The sequence below is a fragment of the Nematolebias whitei genome, chromosome 18 (assembly GCF_014905685.2).
Source record: "Nematolebias whitei isolate Nwh7 chromosome 18, NemWhi1, whole genome shotgun sequence".
Lineage (NCBI taxonomy): Eukaryota > Metazoa > Chordata > Actinopteri > Cyprinodontiformes > Rivulidae > Nematolebias > Nematolebias whitei.
Genome location: NC_056515.1, coordinates 33,305,633 through 33,327,174, shown reverse-complemented (window position 1 = coordinate 33,327,174; position 21,542 = coordinate 33,305,633).

Below are 21,542 nucleotides of genomic sequence, written 5' to 3'. Positions count from 1 at the left end.
ATATTGTGCATCACTTGTTTACAGTAGTCCCTCTTTTATTTTAGGGATGCACCGATCCACTTTTTCCACTTCCAATAGATGTTTGGTTTCGGTCGATACCGATCCGATACCGATCCGATACATAAATACAGTGCTGAATTCCGTTCCACAAACTCAGCGTGCTCTTTAGGGTGAAATCTCTGGAGATGGTTGATTAAGTTGGTAGTGTTATAACTGGAAGTTTTATTGACACCCCTGGAACCGTCGCTGTGCACGTATTGCACATAGCTGTTGAATGTGTTGTCTGAGGTAGTGTGAAATAGTTCCAGATGGCTGATCCTTTCGCTCGCTCCATTTTGAAAACAATCTATGCAGTGAGTTCGCTAGCTCGTGACGTCACTCAGAGCACAAAGCATAGAATTAAAGTGAATAGATCTGCCCAGTCATGGATCGGTCACATTGTCACCAATACCCGATCCAGAAGTTTTTTCTATATCGGGACCAATACTGATATTGGATCAGTGCCTCTCTAGTTTTTTTGCTTGGGATCCGTGTCCTGAAGCCCCGCGATAAGTGGAAAAACTGTGAAATAGGATTATTAAAGCATTTTAAACACTTATCACACACTTGCAATTGTCTAAACAATATTTCTAAAAGCTGTAAAAGAGCACAGCATGTCATGAACTCAGCTCTCTGCCTCCAGCTGCTCTCTGCCACCTGCCATTGCTCTCGGCCACGCCCACTGCGGAGCGAGAGCGGAGATATGACACGCTGGAGAAGGAAGCTTCTCCTGCAGTGTGCTGAATAATTTGAAATAATGTATTTTAAATAAAAATTCCATGTCTGTCATGCAGCTCATCTATCAATCAGCCAATTGTGTGTTCAATCTTATTTTGAAAATCTGAGATAGAGCGAGTCCGAGAAAAGTGAACCGCAAAGTAGCGAGGGACTACTCTAGTTTAAAACTCTGCCACAAAAGGCAAAAAGGTGATGAGCATTCCTTCAAGAAATGCAACACCCTTACCTAATAATGCATTTATTTGTTGGTTTATTTATTTATTAGGTGGGAGTCCATATTGAATGGGTTAAAATAATTTAGTAACTCTGTCTCACTTCCTGCCAGAAAAAGGTTTAAGCTTGAAATAGTTAATTGGAAACTTCATCAGTGTTAATGCAGCAAAGGGAAAGTTAGGTAAATAAACAGACACTTTAGCTGATTGGAAATGAATCATCGGATCATGTGTAGAGAGAGATCGATGCCTGTGTCTCACATTAGTTCTGGTAAAGTTTGTGTGTCAATGCTGCTGTTCTTCTTGGCAATAATCCCTCAAAGAGCTTAGTAGAAATGGTGTCATCACCTTTTAAACAGATTACATAACGTTTGTGTTGATACAACATGCATGGATTTTTTTTTTTTTTTTTAAAGGTCATGTAGAAAATTCCATTAGAAGATTAAGCATGTTTGAAGTTTACAAGCTATGTCAAATAATTTGGTGCAGTAGTAGTAGCTGAAAGTCATCCCAACACATTCTCATTTACTTTTATATCTATAAAACATAATTTAATTTAAAACACATAATCACTTTGGTTGGGCCAACATTTTAGGATGTCAGATAGTTTATTTAAAGCTACTGTCTCTACTAATGATACCAAATTGTGGGGATTAGTGTCTTCTTTCCAGTTCTCCTCAGAGTTCTCCCTTGTGTAATCAGCTCCTGCCTCCGCCACCTGTTGTCCTTCCCCAGGTGTTTGTCATTGTCGGATCGTTAGCGTCTGTATTTAAGTCTGAACATCTGTGTTCCTCATGAGATCATATAAGTTTGCTGCACAGCAGCGTTTGCTTTTTTGGTATTATCCTACTCTAAATCCTGAGTTCTCCGAGTTCTGCCTGTACATGGGTTCTACCACACATAAGAATCGTAACACAAACAAATGGAACCATAGGTTTGAAATAAAGATGCATTCATCTCTGTCCTCAACTTCATCTCTAAATCTACTTTTACAATCTAATCAGTAAGTCTTGATGTGTGCTCAATAATCCAGGTAGATAAATCTAACAAGGTTGAGTCAGGTCCTCTAGACAAGTTCTTCTTTGTTGAAATTGTTGACTTTGTGTCAACAAAGAACCCATCCAGAGGACCTGACTCAAACTTGTTAGACTAATTAGTAAGATTTAAAGCTTTGATGAGATGATCCATCCAATTAGCAATGGTGTCCTCTAGCATGCAGCCCTCAGCCTCATTAATCGTATCTGTCAGTGCCACTGTTGATAAATGATTTGAGGTCCGCTGCTCACCTGTAACTGTGACCAGGTGAGTTTATTTCAGGGGGTAACTGTAACAAATCCCAAACAGACTATTCATGTGCTCATTAGGTGTTGCAAATTTACAGTATCTTTTTTATCAGGGTTTTAAACACCACACAGTTGATGCAACGCCAGTGAACCTAATAATTATGCAAACCAGTCACTGCACCAATTACATTTACAACATTTAACATCACATGTTAATTTTTTTTTTTTTTTTTTTAACTTGTGGGAATTTTTGCATTTGCAGGCTAATTTAAATGGTAAATATGTGGCTATTTTAATAAAAAATATTAAATGACAAACATTAAAATAATGAAACAATGACAAAAAATGAATCTGATTATATAATCAGATTATAAAGTGCAAAGCACTGTTAAAACAATATCAGCACATTTATTTTTGAAAGTAAGTGAACTATATAAATTCCGATCATTTGCAGTTAATCACCCAAGTGAAATGCATTTACTCGAAAAGGTTTTTATTTGTCACTTTAAAGGCAAAGATAATGCAGCACAGTTTGAAGTTACAGCTGAGAGGAGACACAGCAGAAGAAGCTGGATGGTTTCAGTCTGAGCTGCAGTGTGCGGTGGTTTTATCTTGCAAATCTGAACTGCTGGCTGAATGAAATGCTTTTAAACCTTGAGGGCCCAAAAATAAGAAAAGTTTTTTGTTTGTTTGTTTGTTTTTCCCCCTTGGGTTTTTCACTTCTTAGTAACTTCAGACTTCTAAAATGGGAGCCATCATGTAATTGTTGTTGCGCATCCATCCATTATCTTTACCCGCCTCTTCGGTGCCCATGTCCAGCCATCACGGTGCAAGAGGTGAGGGACACCCTGGACAGGTCTCAAGTCCATCACAGGGACACATAGAGACAAACGAGACAAACAACCATTCACTCTCTCACTCACATAGAGACAATTTAGAGTTACCAATCAGCCTGACATGCATGTTTTTAGTCTGTGGGAGGAAATCGGAGTGCCCGGAGAAAACCCATGCATGCACAGAGAGAACATGCAAACTCCACCCATAAAAGCCCGCGGACTGGGGTTTGAACCAGGGTAACCTGCTCGCTGAGAGGCAGCAGTTCTACCAACTGTGCCACCGTGCTGCCTTGTTGTTTATTAAAATGTTCATTTTAAACTTTACTCGTATGTCGCTTGAGCTATTTTTGACCTCAAGCTCCTTTTTAATCAGACACTTTTTAATTTAAACGATAGTAAACAGTATTGAATTATAGTCACCATACTGTAGTCTCTCCAGCGTGTCCCGGGTCCTCCCATGGGTCTCCTCCTAGTCAAACATGTCTGAAGCACCTCCCTAGGGAGGTGCCCAGGGAGCATCCTTACCAGATGCCCGAACCACCTCAACTGGTTCCTCTCGATGTGAAGGAGTAGCGGTTCTACTCCGAGTCTCTCCCGGATAACTGAACTGCTCACCTTATCTCTAAGGGAGAGTCCAGCTACCCTGCAGAAGAAATTAATTCCAAACGCCTGTATCCACAATCTCGTTATTTCAGTCACTACCCAGAGTTTGTGGCCATAGGTGAGGCTAGGAATGTAGACTGTATGGTAAACAGAGAGTCCACAATACGGCAGACGCTGCACCAATCCATCTGGCAATCTCACGTTCCATTATTCCCTCACTCATGAACAAAACCTCAAGATACTTGAACTCCTTCACATGAGGCAGAACTTCACTCTCAACCCGAAGAGAGAAATCCACCCTTATCCAACTGAGGACCATGTCCTGAGATTTGGAGGTGCTGATTCTCATCCCAGCCGCTTCACACTCTGCTGCAAACCACTCCAGTGAGAGCTGAAGATCACGGCACAATGACGCCAACAGGACCACATCATCTGCAAAGAGCAGAGATGGAATCCTGAGGCCACCGAACAAGAAAGCTTCCACCCAATAGCTGCACCGAGAAATTCTGTCCATGAAAGTTATGAAGGAGTCCAAGTCGCACCCTGAAGAGGTCCAACTTACTACAGACAATGTGAATCAAACTCTCACACTGCTTGTATAGGGACCGAACAGCCCATAGCAATGAGCCCCCAATCCCATATTCATGAAGATTGTAGTTTACAGAAAGAAGATTACAGATTACAGAAAAAAAAAATGAATTTCTGGTGTAATAGCTCTACGTTACACTGTTGTGTAGTAGTGATAAAATAGTGATTAAAGTGTTCATTGTTTTCAGTTTAGATTCAAATGAAAACATGAATAAAACAACAAGGATTATTCCTGTTGGTGTTCTTCTCCAGAACGCTCGTCTTCAATGAAAACAAGTGAAGCTTTGCATCGAGGTGTTAAAAGACTTTTTGCACAGACAGCGAAGTTCAGTCAGGGGTTGTGTTCACTCTGTCCTTTTCATATTAACTGTGCTCATTCTCCGTCATGAAGCCTCTGTGCCAACTCAAGTCCTTTTGTCTGTGAATAAACTATTTTCCCACAGATCTCTAAGAAAGCACAACAATTTGCTTTTACTGCTTCTTTATGTGCAGTGCGATAATTTAATATTCCTTACTTGCACTGCTGTGCCCTCCTGAGCAGCAGTTTTATTTGCTCATTTTAACATGAAGGGGAAAATAAGCTGGTTTTAGAAATATGTGCAGACATAATAAACAGAATGAACATGCTCCAGTAAAGCTAATGTAGCATAATTTGACCTGTTGAAGGTCTATGGCTGATTGAGGGGAAAACATGGCAAGTGGTAAAGTTAAACCTGTTAAAGAAAAGATGATGATAAACATGGGAGGGTTGAGCTGAAAGGCAAGGACAACGGTCCCCAAATATAAAAGAATACAGTTAAGATGAAGCAAGGCCCTTGAAAATAAAAAAAAATCTGTCTCGCGTAGAGATACTGTGGCATCAAAAGCTGGGAGTTCAAACGATAAAACAGGGATGGTGATTTAACATGCCCCCAAACATTTTGCTCACTTGCACTTAAAAGCTTCGATTCAAATGCTGTCCTCTGTGGTCAGACGCTGCCCTGTCACTTACTGAACTCCTGGATTTGAACAAATGTCACAGGCTGTTCTCGGTGTATTCATAGTTATATCGTTTGGAGTGCTGTATTACCCTCAAATACATGGCACTTATTAAAATAACTGATCACTTTCTCTCATATGCTGCTAGTTGTCCAGATTTATCAAATGTATAGAGTTGAGGTGCTTCTTATAATCTATTGTATCACAAGCAGTAGTGGCTCCTGGGCATTAATATAAGTGGGGCAGACAAACCACAAAAATTTTACGATTTGCATTACATTTTCTGTGAAAACCTATAGGGTATACACTGCCTGGCCCCCTAAAAAGTTGCCACCAAAAAAAACAGGTCACACACTAATATTTTGTTGGACGGCCTTTAGCTTTGATTAGGGCATACATTCGCTGTGGCATTGTTTCGATAAACTTCTGCAATGTCACAAGATCTATTTCCATCCAGTGTTGCATTCATTTTTCACCAAGATCTTGCATTGATGACTAGGCACTATAGGCGTGATGGGTGCATCACTTCACCTGCCTCTCTTCTTACCCTGATGTGCCCATCACTCTGGAACAGGGTTAATCTGGACTCAGACCACATGACCTTCTTCCATTGCTCCAGAGTCCAATCTTTATGCTCCCTGGCAAATTGAAGCCTTTTTTTTTCCAGTTAGCGTCACTGATTAATGATTTTCTTAAGGCTACACAGCTGTTCAGTCCCAATCCCTTGAGTTCCCTTCACATTGTGTGTGCGGAAATGCTCTTACTTTCACTATTAAACAGAGTCCTGAGCGCTAGTGTTGTTTTATCTTCTATTTGATTTCACCAAAGGTTTAAGTGATCGCCGATCACGATCATTCAGGATTTTTTTCTGGCCGCATTTCTTCCTCGAAGACGATGGGTCACCACTATCCTTCTAGTTTTTAATAATGCGTTGGACAGTTCTTAACCCAATTTTAGTAGTTTCTGCAATCAGATGTTTTCTCTGCTTGATGCCAATGGTTTGACCCTTCTCAAACAGACTGACATCTTTTCCACGACCACGCGATGTGTCTTTCGTGGTTGTTTAAGAAATGAGAAGCAACTCATTGCACCAGTTGAGGTTAAATAACTTGTTGCAGCTGAAAGATAATCACCCATGCAGTAATTATCCAATGGGAGGCTCGTACCCGTTTGCTTAGTTAAATCCATGTGGCAACTTTTTATTGGGCTGGGCAGTGTATTTTGCTTAATGTTTATTTTATTGTCGTTTCTTTCCACAAATTCTTTACCTATTTCCTCTTTCCTGCAGGTTGAGGTTGTGCCTCGTAAAGACAGCCCAGTCTAATAATTAAATCAGATAAGTCAAACACACTTTATACAAATTCTGTACACTTAAAAACACGGCTTTTGAAACCTACAGTACATTTGGAGCAACATGAAGTGCAACTTTCTCCTGAGCGGTTCAACATGCTGGGTTCAGACTGTAGGAACCTGTTGCATGAATGTTACCTGCTGATGCACGCACTTGCAGAAACAGGAGTTAGTCTCAGCATGAAAATCATGAAATAAACCATCTTCTTCCTGAAGTGGCCATTAGTCCTGCCTTAATACATCTTGACAAAAACCTTAACAGACTGGAAGTAGACAAAGATATTGGAAAAGACCAAAAAAGGATCAGTTATAAGTTGAGGTAGTTTAAACCTTTAGGATATTGTATTTTTCAGATTATAAGGCGCAATATCAATGAACAGGTCTGTTTTCATACATAAGGCACATTAAGCAAAACAAAACGGATAAGTCAAACTTTATTCAACTCATTCACAATAACTCTCAACATTGTTCAGGTGTACCACATAAAATCTGTTCGAGGTCGGTAAGCACAATCAGAATTAATACATAAGGCACACTGAATTATAAGGCTCACTGTTGATTTTTGAGAAAATTAAAGGATTATAAGTGTGCCTTATAGTCCAAAAACTATGGTACTTTATTAAGCATCATCTAATTAAAAAAAACTTGAAACAAATTATACTGTAGAGGTCAAAATACATTTTCATTACTCGTGTCATTGAGGGTTTTGTTCTCAACCTCGTTGTTGAAAAAGAAAAAGAAACATAAGACTCTCAGACTTGAGCATGAAAGTTTGAGGATTTAATCACCTCTTTTCCATTTTTTTTTTTTTTTTTTTTTTTTTTTTGCTTGACCTTTGCTTTAATAACCAAACCCTGTTCTGTGGATCTTCTGTCGGGTCTCTTTATGTTGTAACCTCAGACTTAGATTTTTTTTGTGTGTAATACTTTAAAACCCATGTTTCTTTTATTACTTCCCTTTTCATCAGTCATATTAGCCCTGGAGTATTAAAAAAAAAAAAAAACATCAGTTACTTCTCCCTCTTGTTGGTTTTAATTTCTTCGGATCATGACACTTCCATTCCCACCCTCTCAGCAGCCTCTGCTCAGGTTAGTTGAGCTAAAGTCCTCTGCAGGTATTCTGCTAAGGGTTTATATTTATCTATTTTTTGCAGACAGATTTTTACTTGCAAGCAAGCCGTTGATATGGAGTATGTGAAGATAGTTCAATGATGTGGGCACAGGGACTCTGCTCACCGCATTATGAATACAGTTTGCCAGCCAGGTGAGTGAACAGTCTGCAGCTCTGCAGCTGATAAGTGCAATGAGACAGTAATGAGGAAAAATTTACACCATATCACTGCCAAATAAATAAAACCCGTGAAGTAATTTATACTACATGCAAGTACAACTTATTTATTTCTGAAGATATACAGTACTTCAGATTCTTTGAAGTGTGGTTCTGTGAAAACTTATGCTCAATCAATATGTTACCTGTAGTAGATTATATGATTATGATGATAGCAGGATTTCTGCTTTTTGGCACTGGCGGATACTTATGTTATCGGCTATTAAAGAAGATGGCGGCAGCAGTTTCAGCCATGGCAAAGCTTCCGACCCTGTCTGCAGGTTTGGTTTGTGCTTCGAGCTCTCAAAATCAGCTGATTTACAAGCTAAGCCGTAAGATGGAAGGGATTTGTGAGAATCGTTGGCCACTTGTGACTTCTGGGAATTGCCAACATGTTGGGGACGACCTTGGAGCTAATAAGCATGGACCAGTGGAATGCCCACAGATCTGGCCATTTTGGATGAAAAGTACCATCAGAATTCAAGGCTGACGAGATATTACAGTTTGCCTGAAAAAAAACAACAACTGTTGCTTATCTGAATCTGACTCCCAGGCCAACTTATCAAATTTCTCCCTATTGCAAACATCCTCCCACGAGAACTTCTGTGAAATGCTTATCAGAACTGTACTGGCTGACACCAACATCTTATCAGGACTACGGTGCTATCTGGAAGTGCTGCATGGACAAATCTCACTGTCTTGTTGTCAAATGCATATGCCATGTGTCTATAAATGTGCTGCTGGTAGAGTTTGTTGCTGTCTTAAATCGTGTCCTGATAAGAACGAGGTGTGAAGAGATCTTTTTTTGTAATACTACTATCCTCTCCTCATGACCTTTTCCCCTTTTCCTATCTAAAAAGAATAAGAGGCCGCGCTCTTAGGAGCAGCAGCAACGTGCACTCCGCCCATCTTTCAGACGACTGTACGAACATAATCTCAATGTATTTTGGTATAATGATAATAAAGCTTATTCTGATTCTGAGTAGTTCTATCAGATTACCAAGCCACATGTAGTACAAGCAAGGCTGAATCTCAGATTGTTGGCACCTTAGCTTCTGTCTCAAAAATTGTATTGTAGTTCATGGCAGTGCATTTTAATAACCATTTACATCCCCATCCGTTTTGCCTACATGGTTATTTGCATGGAATTATACAGTTGGCAAGACTTAACAGCAGCAATAGCAGCAAAGCTGCAACACTTGGTGCAGCCTGGGGCACTTCCAACACAAATATCTTGAATCTCTGCTACATAATCATGTAATAATGTGAACTTGACAGTGGTGTAATTCACAGAAAGTATCCACATGCAAATTAGTTCACAATGTTTTCATAAAGCTCCACTCCAAAAATTTTAAAACATAATTTTAAAGTTATACAAAGCTTTGATGTTGAGTGCTACCTGAATAAAAAGCACTGTATGCTATTAGGAACTGTAATGCCATTTTCTGTTTTTTGTTTGTTTTATTAGCAGAAGATGCATTCTCTACTTTGAATAGGGAAAACAAAATACAGCACATTTGTGGTGGTTTTTTTTTTTTTGCCTCAGTGAATCCAGGTAATAAATTTAGCTTATTATAGTACATAGCCATGAGGATGAACATTAGGCTTCATTTTCATACACAACTTTTTTTTGCAACGCAACATCCAGTGTAGCTCCAGATTTATTGCTAAATCTGCACTGATCCACCTCCTGATCTCTTTATCTTACTGTATATTTAGGGTTTGTCTCAAGGGATTCATGTGCCAAAACCTGATACTACTTGATGCTGTGTAAGCTGCTCTTGAAAAGCTTTTTTCAGTAATTGATGGAGCAATCAAAGGGCAATTCTGTGAAGATTAGCATCTACATTTTGAGTTTAAGGGTGAATCTGCTCTCCATCAAGACCTTAATAAGACCTATAGCTTCATTAAGGATATTTTTAATGAAACCAAAAAACATGCACTCCTTAATATATATATATATATATATATATATATTTTTTTTTTTTTTTTGTGGTAAACTTGCATAAATGTCATGCGCTTCATGATAGTTGAGATTATTTCCTAGATCCCAATTTATACATAAATGCTCACTCCTTACATACAAGAATTGAAATTTCAGGAGTGGTTTTAGACAACTAAACTAATTACTTAATTAAAAATACATCAAAACAACATTCCCATGAATCTTACGTTAAACAAGCCCCGGTCAAAGACACATGTCCCTTCAACTGCTACTAAACATAACAGTTTGCACAATATGAAACATTGTAACAAGTTTGATTTATTTATTTTAATTAAAAAAAACCTATTCCTTCTTATCTCTGCCTCGCTTTGCATGTCGAAGACTGGGACAAAAGTCCCTCATGTGAGAAATTGCATGTGTGCTTGTTTACTACTGGGGAATGGGCCAGACGTGTTTTCAGTTACATCTCTAGTTCTCATGTTTCTTTTTCATTAAATGTTTTTAAAAAAAAAATACTTCCATCACTAACTAAACCCAGTACTTTAATCCAGTAAAATGTTTTGTTTTGCACCTTGCCTTGTCGTTTTAAAGAAAAAAGGCAATAAAGATGTTGTTTATTTATTTATTTATTTATTTATGGGGCTGTGTTTTGTCATCCCTTGGAGTAAAATGACAGATAAACATGTTTAGCAGACATGCAGGTGTGTTGAAAGTCTCATTGTGTTACTGCAAAGTAACATTTATAAAACAGATGTTGGTGTCGTAGTGTTGGTTTTTGGTGTTTTGTTCAACTTTGTTTAATTTTGTTGTGTTTTTTAATGAGCTCTGGCAGTTTGGTCATTCAGCTCAGGATCGTTCTGATCTTGTTTTGGTCACCACCAGATGTCCTCAGCTGTCCTTGTTTCCTGTTTGTCACACTCCACCCATATTCCATCAGTAATTAACGCACCAGTTGTGATTTATTAATCACCCCTCCTTGTTTTCCTCCTATTTACTCCAGGTTGTTGTCTGTGACTTTTTGTTTGTTTGTTTTTGTTTCCTTTTACCCAGTTATTAAAGTTCAGATATTGCTTCCTAACCACCTACATTACTTACTGTTTCCCTGCAGTTTAGTTGTGCCTCATTCATTTCATCATTCACCAAATAAATAAATAGAAACTGCCTCTATAAAAATGAAAAACCTTGTATTTTTAGCTTAATGTGGATAAACCTTGAGAGAATACATTTTAGCACAACACTCAGACTTAATTCTTTATACTAGATATTTATCTTACTGCTCATCAACAAACTGTATTGCTTTGCCAAGTTGTGCTATTCTTCGTTTTAAACTGATTTGGAGATGCTGAAATGATCTTTTTTTATTATCCAAGCATTGAAACAGTAATAGTTTGGATTGCACTTGTACAACCAAATATACCCATGTACTTATGTACGCCATGTTATTATCAGTCTCAACAAAATTAGAACCATATTACAGTTTTGTTAACACTCCAATTAAAGAAAGAATTAAACATCACTTGGGAATAAACTTCAGTCTTTAGCCTGCTGAGAGGTCAACCAAAAATATGTTTTTTTTATGGAAGAAAACACTGGACTGTGACATTTTCAGTGCATGTTTCTTCCCAACAGAACCATCACATTTATTAAAAGTACATTTTTTGTGTCGGTCACATACACTGAGCTGCTACAGAAGAGAAGCCACAGTGACCAAAACAAGTTCCACTGACTCATGCAAGTCCACTCGCCTTTTTCAAGAACTTTTACATGTGTCTGTAACTGTCTTTAATGCTACTTAATGGCCTCAAATATCAGAGTTTTTCTCTGAATTCAACAGTCACACTTTTTATAAGTTCGCTGTTTGGCTTTAGGCTGTTTTGCTTAAATGTATTCCTTCCAAAAATATTAGCATTGATTGAAAACTGCAGGAAAATCACCCACCCTTAATATTTTTTTTGATCCAAAAAATATAATGACACTTTTTTTTTTTTTTTTTTTTGCCAAGATCTTAAATAAAAACACATTATGTAATTAGCTTCCTCAGGAATTGCCTAAAACTGTTGCAAAGTGTTTATTTTTTCTCCAACTGTATTAGATGATGTGACTCATGACCAAGTCCTGGAAACAGAATTGAAGTTTCACTGCTGATAACTCTCACACACTAATTACATATGCAAATGTGCTGTTAGTTTTTAGTAATTTTAACAAAAATGCATCATAAGTGCAGGTTATTGTTTTCACACAGTCAAACTTCTGCCTGTGGACTGATAAATTGTGTTTGGACTAACCAGGTGAAATATTTATTAGAGCTGGGATATTATGCTAAAAAAAAGTAGCAACAAAACCTGTCAGACTTTCTAATCTGATGCTTATGCAAATATTTGTCATTCTAAACATCCATACATCTTGAATGAACTAATTTAATCTTTTTTTGTACTTTTTGAGTCCTTAAAGTAAGATAAAGTTGTGTATTTATATACATTTTGCAAGTTGTTTTATTTGTTACTTTGTGTCCTTCAAGAACTTTTAAAAGCACAAAATAGCAAATTAAACATTAGTAAATAATATTCAAAATATGTTTAGGGAAGGTCAAAACCACAAAACATTGTTTTGTATTTCAAGTGATAAGATTTTGTACATTTATTTTTTTTTCAAAAAGTAATAATCTGATGGAAGAGCTTCGCCTCTGCTGTGGAGATACATTAAGTCAGACTCAAGCTGCTGAAGTTGTTGGCATGTGAGGTTGTGCTCATATGAGGTGTTATACAAGGAGGAAATATGGTCGACATTTGTTTTATTCATTTTATTTTTGTGTGTGTGTTTTCTAGATTACTTTTTTCTAGCTTCACTACATCAGTATATCTGTTGAAATGCCAATTAATGTCAGTGTTTTGTTTCCACTGATTAATTTACAAAACTGACAAAAGCGCCACTTTAAGTACACACGAGCTTTGGTTTGATTCAACTGTAGTGAACCAGATGACCTCAAATATACCAGATGGACAGAGACTGTTATTTTCATTGATCTGAATAAGTCTGAACCATCTGATGAACTTTCTTTCTTGAATTAATCAAGCAGAAAAGACAATTCTTTATAATCATTACTGTCTTACAAATGTTTTGATAATCAAATTGTGTTAGTTCACTCAATGCTTTACAGGTTGAAAAGAACTACTAATTTTGCTTTTACATAAACAGTAAGTAATGATTTTTGTTCCTCATTCAGAGAAGAAATCACCTGAATATGCCTTTCTTGATTTTCTGTCTGAAATGAGCAAGCTGTCGTAAGTATGTGAAAGGTTGGTCTTCGGTCAACTAAAATGTTTACTGAAGAAGAAATGTCATGTTTAAACTTTTTCAGAAGATTACCAAGAGTAGACTCCAGAAAGTCTGCTGCTTCTGCAATAATCTTTTCTGTATGTTAAACAAGTTTCATTCTCTGACCTCGACTGTTGATAAACACCTTACGTCAAAAACACACCTCTTTCTGGTCCTTCCACGAATCAGAAAGCTCTAAACTGAACAGGAAGTAAACTCATTTAAAATGTGACAACTGCCCAGTTCAGGTTAGATTTTCAGAATTCCAAGAGAATGAGAGCTGACAACAGATTGAGAGTTCTGGAGAATGTGAGAGTTCCAAGATTGAGAATGCAGTCGGTTCTGAAAGCTTCAGAGCAATGAAGAATCCAGAGGTTTTTTGGGGATTATAATTCTGTTTTGAGCTAATCAACGCACGACTTTCTGAAGGTTTGGTAGCTCTCGACGGAGACGCTGAAACGAGTCAGAAAGGAACTACATCCAACGCTGATTCATCATCAACAGGTAGATGGTTCTATTTTGACCAAGTGTACCGTGAGAAGCTGAGATCGGACGGAGCGTGCAACTTCTGGTCAAACAGATTAAATTCCCTCACACATTCCCTCTGTAAGATAAATCTCAATTTAATCTTAAACTCTTCTCTCTCATAAATCAGTACAGATATTTTAGAAATATCTTAAGCAAAGTCCTCAAATCACCGCCGAGTGATTTGAAGTTCATTTTCTGTGAAACTGTCTGTTATTATTTTCATATTTTGCCAAATTAATGTAAATGTTTGATGTTAAACTTTGATTCTGAAAATAAATGATTCCATTCATTTGATGGGTCAAAGATAAATAACGTCTCTCGTTACATTTCTGTTAAATTCAATGCACGGCATTTACAGTCAGAAAAATGAAGAACTCGTGAATATTGTATGCATATATAATTCATATATTTGTCATACAACAAGTGACACGTACCTCACGTGACTCACTACACAACATTGTCATTAGAAGTTGATGATAGTGTCATAAATTAATACAACTTTGTTTCAAAGTCCTACAAGTTAGAAAGCAGAAAAAAAATGTTTTTGGGGTTATGTGGCTTATGAAACATTCCTCTTGTAATACATACCATTTAATGAATTATTCTTTTTTTTTTATTTATTTACAAAGGAAAGAGTATAACTCTGGGAGAACAGATGTGTAGCTTTGTAAATGTGTTACAGTCTGCAGACAATGTTTTCTCATTGAAGTACGATGTCAAGATCAAACTGTAGGCTTAAATTAAAGAGCTCACATTCATAATTAAGACAATCACCATGTCCTTTAAGTTTTTCTTTGCTTTGTTTGAGTCAAAGATGGCACAGACGGAAAATGGAGACAAAAGGAGAGACAGAAAATAAGCTACAGCCTTTCTATCTGGGACAATGATTGTTGTAAGGCCGGTCCCTGTGGGGTTCTGACATAAAAAAGCAATTCACCTGATTGTCTTGAATGAACGGTGTTCGGGACAATGCTGGTTTTCAGGAAACATAAAATCCATCACTCCTGAAATGTTCTTACGATGATTTAGTGCTAAATAAGATGGAAAAGTGGAAAGCATAGCATAACGCTTGTGCATAATTGCAGGAAGTTGCAGAGTTAAGTCAATTCTTTGTTTTTCCTCACAATACGAAAAGCTGCTGAAGATAACAACCATCATGTATCTGTGTTTAGCTTTCAGCCATCTTTGCTTTGGGTTGTTATGAGTTAATGTGCCGGCAAGCAGTCACCTATAGCAGGTAAAGCAAAAGGTTCTTGTTTTTTTTTCTATTATTTGCATTATTATTTTTATTTGCAATATCCTGAGACATTTCCTCTGAACTCAAAAAACTGATAAATGTCATGATTTTTTTGTCCACCTCTGTTGAAGCCTGTTCTGTTAGATTGGTGGTTTTGTAAATAGATCTACTCAGCCTTTTTCTCAGCTAACTCAAAGCCCTGGCCAAAAGAATGAGTGTTTAATCTCCTGCACACATACTGTATATACAGTGAAACAAGCTGCTATCCATCTTGGTTGACAACTTGGACAACTTTGTACTCAGAGAGCTTCCAACGTAAGTTAACAAAGAAAGTAACCCGATTTATTTAGTTGAGTTTGAGACAAGATCATGTTGGGTAGTAGGGGAGGATTGTGGTGTGATTGGGATATTTCAGTTTTTTTTAGATCAAGAGTCCTGTCTGGGTTTTAGACAACATCAACATTTTTTTGTTGATTGTCTGCTTAAAGGGTTATTGAAACTCAGTTATAGCTTTAAGGACCATAATCTGTGTGAGAACTGTGTTACTTTTGGGTATGCACGATATTATCGGCATGGTATCGACTGATATTAGCGATACAGTTATATATCGGCCATTCCATCAAAACAACTCACTGATATAAAAGGTGCTGTTTATATATCTGTTTTTGTATGACAACCCACTGACAAGAATGCCTACAGCGCCAGCACAACGTTATGATGTCACGCACGCAGTTGTGTTTAGATTAGTGAAGATTTACAAATGTGCACTGTTCGAGTGTTGTTGTTGTGTTAGAGAGAGTACATGTCATGAATAAATTTGACATTAAACATAATCCAAGTTGAAGTGTTACATCATTTTCAGCCCCCTTTTTGGCATCTGCATTTGGTAGCAGCCAAACTGACAAAGACCATGCAGAATGATGTAGTATTTTTAATTCCATAGCAGAGAAAGCTATGTCGTCTCTGTAAGTAGGTCTAAGAAAAAAATACTGGTATCAGCCAAATAAGTTTTAACATATCGGCATATCGGATATTGGCCAAGAATCCAATATCATGCATCCCTAGTTCCTTTTGTCTCCCTCAGCTCCACCTCCACCACATGTTGTCTCTCCCAGGTGTTTGTGTTTATCCCCTCGTTAATGTCTGCATATACGTCTGTGTCTCTGTGATCTTCCTTGTCTGGGCATTGTATCTTTTTCCCGTCCTGTTTCTGCTTCCCTCCTAGGTTCATGTAAGTTGCTGCTTGTGCCTTTTTGCTTTTTTTATATTCTATATATATATATTCAAGTCTAATTCGCTTGTTCGCTGAGTCCTGCCCAAAAAATGGGTTTGAAACATAAGAAACATAACAATCTGTTATGCCACATACACTATATGCATATAGTTAGAGAAAAGTAAAAGGTGTACAGCAGTGTCCCATTCTGTCATTTTAGATGACAAACCAACAGACACAGATCCATACTTACAAAACCAAAGTAATTTGTCATGTTATAACTTCACTATTTCACAACACAAGGCCAGCAGGTGTCTGGACTTCAAAGCACAGGATTCATGACTTCATAAAAGGCTGGTCCTACATTGGTCTTTGGTTTTCTAGGTCTTGCTCTAGCCAAAAGCAGTTATTATGTCTAACCTTTCACTCCGCAAAGGTCAGTCCGAGTTAAAAAAATTTTAAAAAGTAGCGCTAGAGAACACAGATGACTTTTCCGCTACTAGAAACTGTTCCTACACCAGAACAGGGACACATTCTTTACTCATAAACAAAGATCGTGTGTTTCATTTAGACTTTGATTGTGCAAAACAGGTTAATTTGCATGTGTTTCCATACACTATAAACATACAAATAAAAACACTTGACCAGTTGCAGAACCACCAATCTAACTCTAGAATAAAAGTAATAGCAGTTACATAATAAGACTAAATTGACAAACAACAAGGTCAGTTGTGGTCTTATCTAATATGAGCCAGGAAGGAGAAGCAAGACATTTTTATCATCTATAAACTGAGCTGCTTTAACATTAAGACAGCTGTTTCCTGTTACCAACTAACATTCACTTAGGATAACATACACGCAATTATTCCTTAACCCAGTTCAAGTAATTAGCGTAACCCAAACCACAAATTCATGGTCATGCCGACAAAGTTGAGAGATTATCTACAGGTGCAGGCAGAAAGGTCACTGAAGTCCAACTTCAAATGGCGTGCTTTGTCAGTTGTACTTTAGAAAGGTTGCCATGCTGCTAAAATGGTCAAAAACTCAGGAAATGTCGGCATCATTCCCAGCTGGCTGTTAGTAAACTCGAACAACTTGCAAGATATCTTTATTTTGTTTGCTTAAAATCTGCCATTTCTCCCTGCCTTTAGAGAATGTATGTTCGCCGAGAGCAGGAATTAATTTGTGTTCCCTCGTGCGCTTTTTGCTAAAGCTGTCAGTGACCTAAGATGCAGATGTCCTCATTTATGTATTCATTTCCACGCCGTTTTTTTTTTCATGACCTACTTCCACTTGTTTTTTGTCTTTCTGGCTCTGCATTAGTTCTTCTAATATTCTTACCTGTTCACACTTAAACTGGAACTGTTAGAGTGAATTTAGAGCAGTACGCACATACTTAAACACATAAATCTGCAAAATTGAGGGCAAAACCTCAATTCTGCTCCAAGATTGGGAATGAGCTGGACTGGCAGTTGCAGTTCAGACACCGGGCCCCATAATTCCTCTTGTACCATATAAATCAGACAATTAAGACATATAATATCATGGACTTCTTACCTTCTTTATTTTCTCTTTTTTGTTGTTTTCTAATCTATCTAGACAATATCTTTTCATTTTTATCATAGCTTTGGGTGTATTCATTTAGATAATTCTTGCTAATTTGTCAAATTTAATTTGCTATATTTAATGTTTTGAGGTACAAACATGAACAAAAAACTTCCGAATCCATTCAAGAAATCGACGAGCCAGTCAACAAATTTTACGGGAAGCTATTCTCCGCACTGATTCCGGGCCACAGCCTCTGCAGCCTTTTAATTAGTTTATTTGTTTCTAAATGCAGACAGAAGATTTAGGATCGGTCTCTGACCTAAATGGAATAAATTGGGATGAGATTAGTTCTTGGCACAGCACTCATGTGATTGGTGAAAATGCTTTTCTCCCGAAGGATGCTGTAGGAGCCAAGAAAAAAAACTAAGGCGAATGAGGAAGAAGCTCTTGTTGGTTAGGTGTGATGACAAACTCGTGCGTTTTATTTATTTGTTTATTTATTTTCTATTCTTCAGTTGTGATAAAAAAAATACAATTTTACATCTTGGACTGTTAAATAAATATAGAAGTCTGAAAACATTTTGTTTTTTTTGTGAGTCCAACATGTTTTGTGCTGACTTTGCAAGATTGGGGATTCGGGGAAACCACTTTTCATCTTCATGTAGATTCATGTAGTTTAATGCAGTTAACATTTTGTCCAAGATGGCCGTGCTCAGCTGAGCGGCAGCTCCTGGTGAACACAATCGTTTTATATTTCTGTTGCTTTTGTGTTAACTTTTTTTTTGCAACTACAATACACATCCACGGTACGAGTATGACCGCGAAAACATTTGTGGAGTTTTCTGTGTTGCTGCCTTGTCATTGTGCCATCAAGGTTCAGTCCTTCCAGCCTCAAGCTCAGGCCTGTCATGGCGGCTGTCTCCATGATCCTCCATCTGCTTGGATGGACCGAACTCTACGGACCCGTTTGGTTCTATGGGGGAACCTTGGATGCTCTCCATCTATCAGACCCAGTTCTGGAGGGCAGGTGCTGTGGTCATTATTACCATTAAGCTGCTGACATTACCTGCTAACTAGACCTGCTAACACTGCTAACAAGATCCTCCGTCTGCCTGCACAGACCGAACTCTACGGACACGCTTGGTTCTATGGGGGAACCTTGGATGCTCTCCATCTATCAGACCCAGTTCTGGAGGGCAGGTGCTGTGATCATTATTACCATTAAGCTGCTGACATGGCCTGCTAACTAGACCTGCTAACACTGCTATTAAGATCCTCCGTCTGCCTGCACAGACCAAACTCTACGGACACGCTTGGTTCCGCGGGGGAACATTGGATGTTCTCTGTCTGCTGGACCTGATTCTGGAGGGCAATCTGGGTGGCAGCTGCTGCGGCCATTATTATCATCAAGCTGCTGATGGGACCTGCTAACAAGACCTGCTAATGCTGCTAACAAGACCATGCTGCTAACTGTACCATGTTGCTAAGATAACCTCACTGTCAGCAGAACGACTCTGCCAATAGGACCATGCTGCTGTAGATGCATTTCTTTTTCACTTTTGGTGCCTTGTTTCTGTATTGTTGTTGCATGCTCTGAATAAATCCCAGTTTATGTTAGTTTTGGGTCGACTCTAAGCCTGACATCGCTCACATTTGCATTTAAATTTGAGCCAAACCGAACCTATGAGAATTGTGCTGCTGTTTAGTGTATTGTTTTGCACTATTAGGGACTATTGTATATCTTAGATCTTTTAGCGTACCGCTGGACATTCATTTAGCGTATATCTTAGATCCCTATTTAATGTTTCTTTATACACTTTAAATTTTTGTTATTGTTGGATGTAACTGGGACCCTGTGTACAGAATTTCATTCCACCTCATGTATCACATGTGATGCGAATGACAAAGAACCTTGAATTTTCTACATTGTTGTCAGAATGCCTTAATTTATTTGGGTACTTTGTAGTATGTGTTGTAAGGCGTGAAACAGCAAAAGATAGCCCGGAAAATAAGCAAGTGACCACCCAAAAATCATTCTTTTACCTAAACAAATAAAATCAAGAAAATTTAAAATTGCAGCTTGGAGAAGAGCTGTCCCCACTTCCAGCTAAAATGCTGCTATCAGCTTTTTGAGGGATACTTGTGCATAGATGTGCAATGGAGAAATTGCAGGAAAAGGATGAATGGTGGGGTTGTCGTACTGCTCATCCAAGCGAAAAGCTGAACGGCGATCTATTTTCCATTTCTACAACTTTAATCATAAAAGACAGCCTGTGTGAGATCTGTGGAACAGTTGTACTCCTGAAACCAACCAGTACATTTACAGCACAGTTTTTGTGTTTCCTTGTAGTTCCTGTGATGCAGCTTTGGTGTGAACGCTGTTGGTGTTTAAAGAGACTGGGCCCTACGCCTGCCACACTCTGTTACAGACAGCAAGGCTCAGTCCTTTGGGGGAAACGTCATCTCTGCACAGGCAGCTTTACACCGAGGCCTCAAGGTTTTGGCAGCCCGTTTAAACATCTTGACATAACTCAGCCAGCTAATGAACAGCATTAGAGACCCATGAGGCAGCACAAACACACACTTATGTACCCTGGAAAACTCGTTTTCTCTGCTTTGCATCACACACTATCTCAGTATGCTTTCCACAACTTTGCAGGAAGTTAAAAACTCAAAGAATTACGGGCTACGGTCTTGATGTGACCAGTCATTTCAACTTATTCCCATTTGAGCTCCCACTGGATTCGACCAAGGTCATTTCAGCAATTAATCAACTTTATGTGTGGCTGGACAAGTTTTATCATTTGTTCAGTCAAGCAGGAACATAAATCTTTCTTATTTATTGACCTCAATCAGCCTGTTAGATGGAACCAAGGAGCTGGAGAACCTTAAAAGATGAATTGATTCCAAGTATTGTATGTGCCGACTTAAAATATGTAAATACATTTAAAAAAAAGAAATAATTTTACAAAGATATCCAACTCTCACTTTTTTAAAGAGTTTCTCATAGGTAAGTTATATGGGCTAAAAAGCTATTTAACATTGCACAATGTACTTATGGATTGCATTGCAATGCAATTCCTCATTTCTCAAACATTCAGTAACATTAATAAACTAGAGCAGTAATTATTTGAGCTTATTCTGTTTTTTTAATCCAACCCCCTCATCTGAATGGCTGTCAAACATACAAACTGCTGGACCACATTTGGTAGCAAACTAACAAACCGCTTTCCGATAGCAAAGCATCAGCATTCAGAACTGTCAACTATAATGGAATCCTAATTTAATTGGAGGGTCAGTGAATAATTCTTAGATCCAACCCATTTAGCTGCCCCATATTAACAGAGCCTGTCTGGCCCAACTAATTACTAGGTAATAAAATGGGGACGGCAGTGCTTTGCAGGATGTTAATGATCTGGTCCTTGTGGTTATTTCTTTTGTTTTTCTGGCAGAGTTCCTGGTTCTGTGTGAAATGAGACAAAGGCATTGTGCATAATTTTTTTTATTGCCAACAAATTATAATTGTGTAAATTATTGCTCAAGCCCATATGTATGGCAAGAATATAAGCTGTGTCCAGATTCCTGCCAGCACTCGCATCCCTCCACTCCCATTCCATTCACTTCTACACTGTTTTTTTCAGGTGGAGTTGTGGGCAGCCTGATAATCCAGAACTACCTTTCATGGTCTCACAACTTATTCATTCAACATTTATTTAGACAGGTAAATCCCATTGAGCCTCGAGGACTCATTTACAAGAGAGATCTGATTTCAACAAAGAATGATGACAACAATGGACAACAGC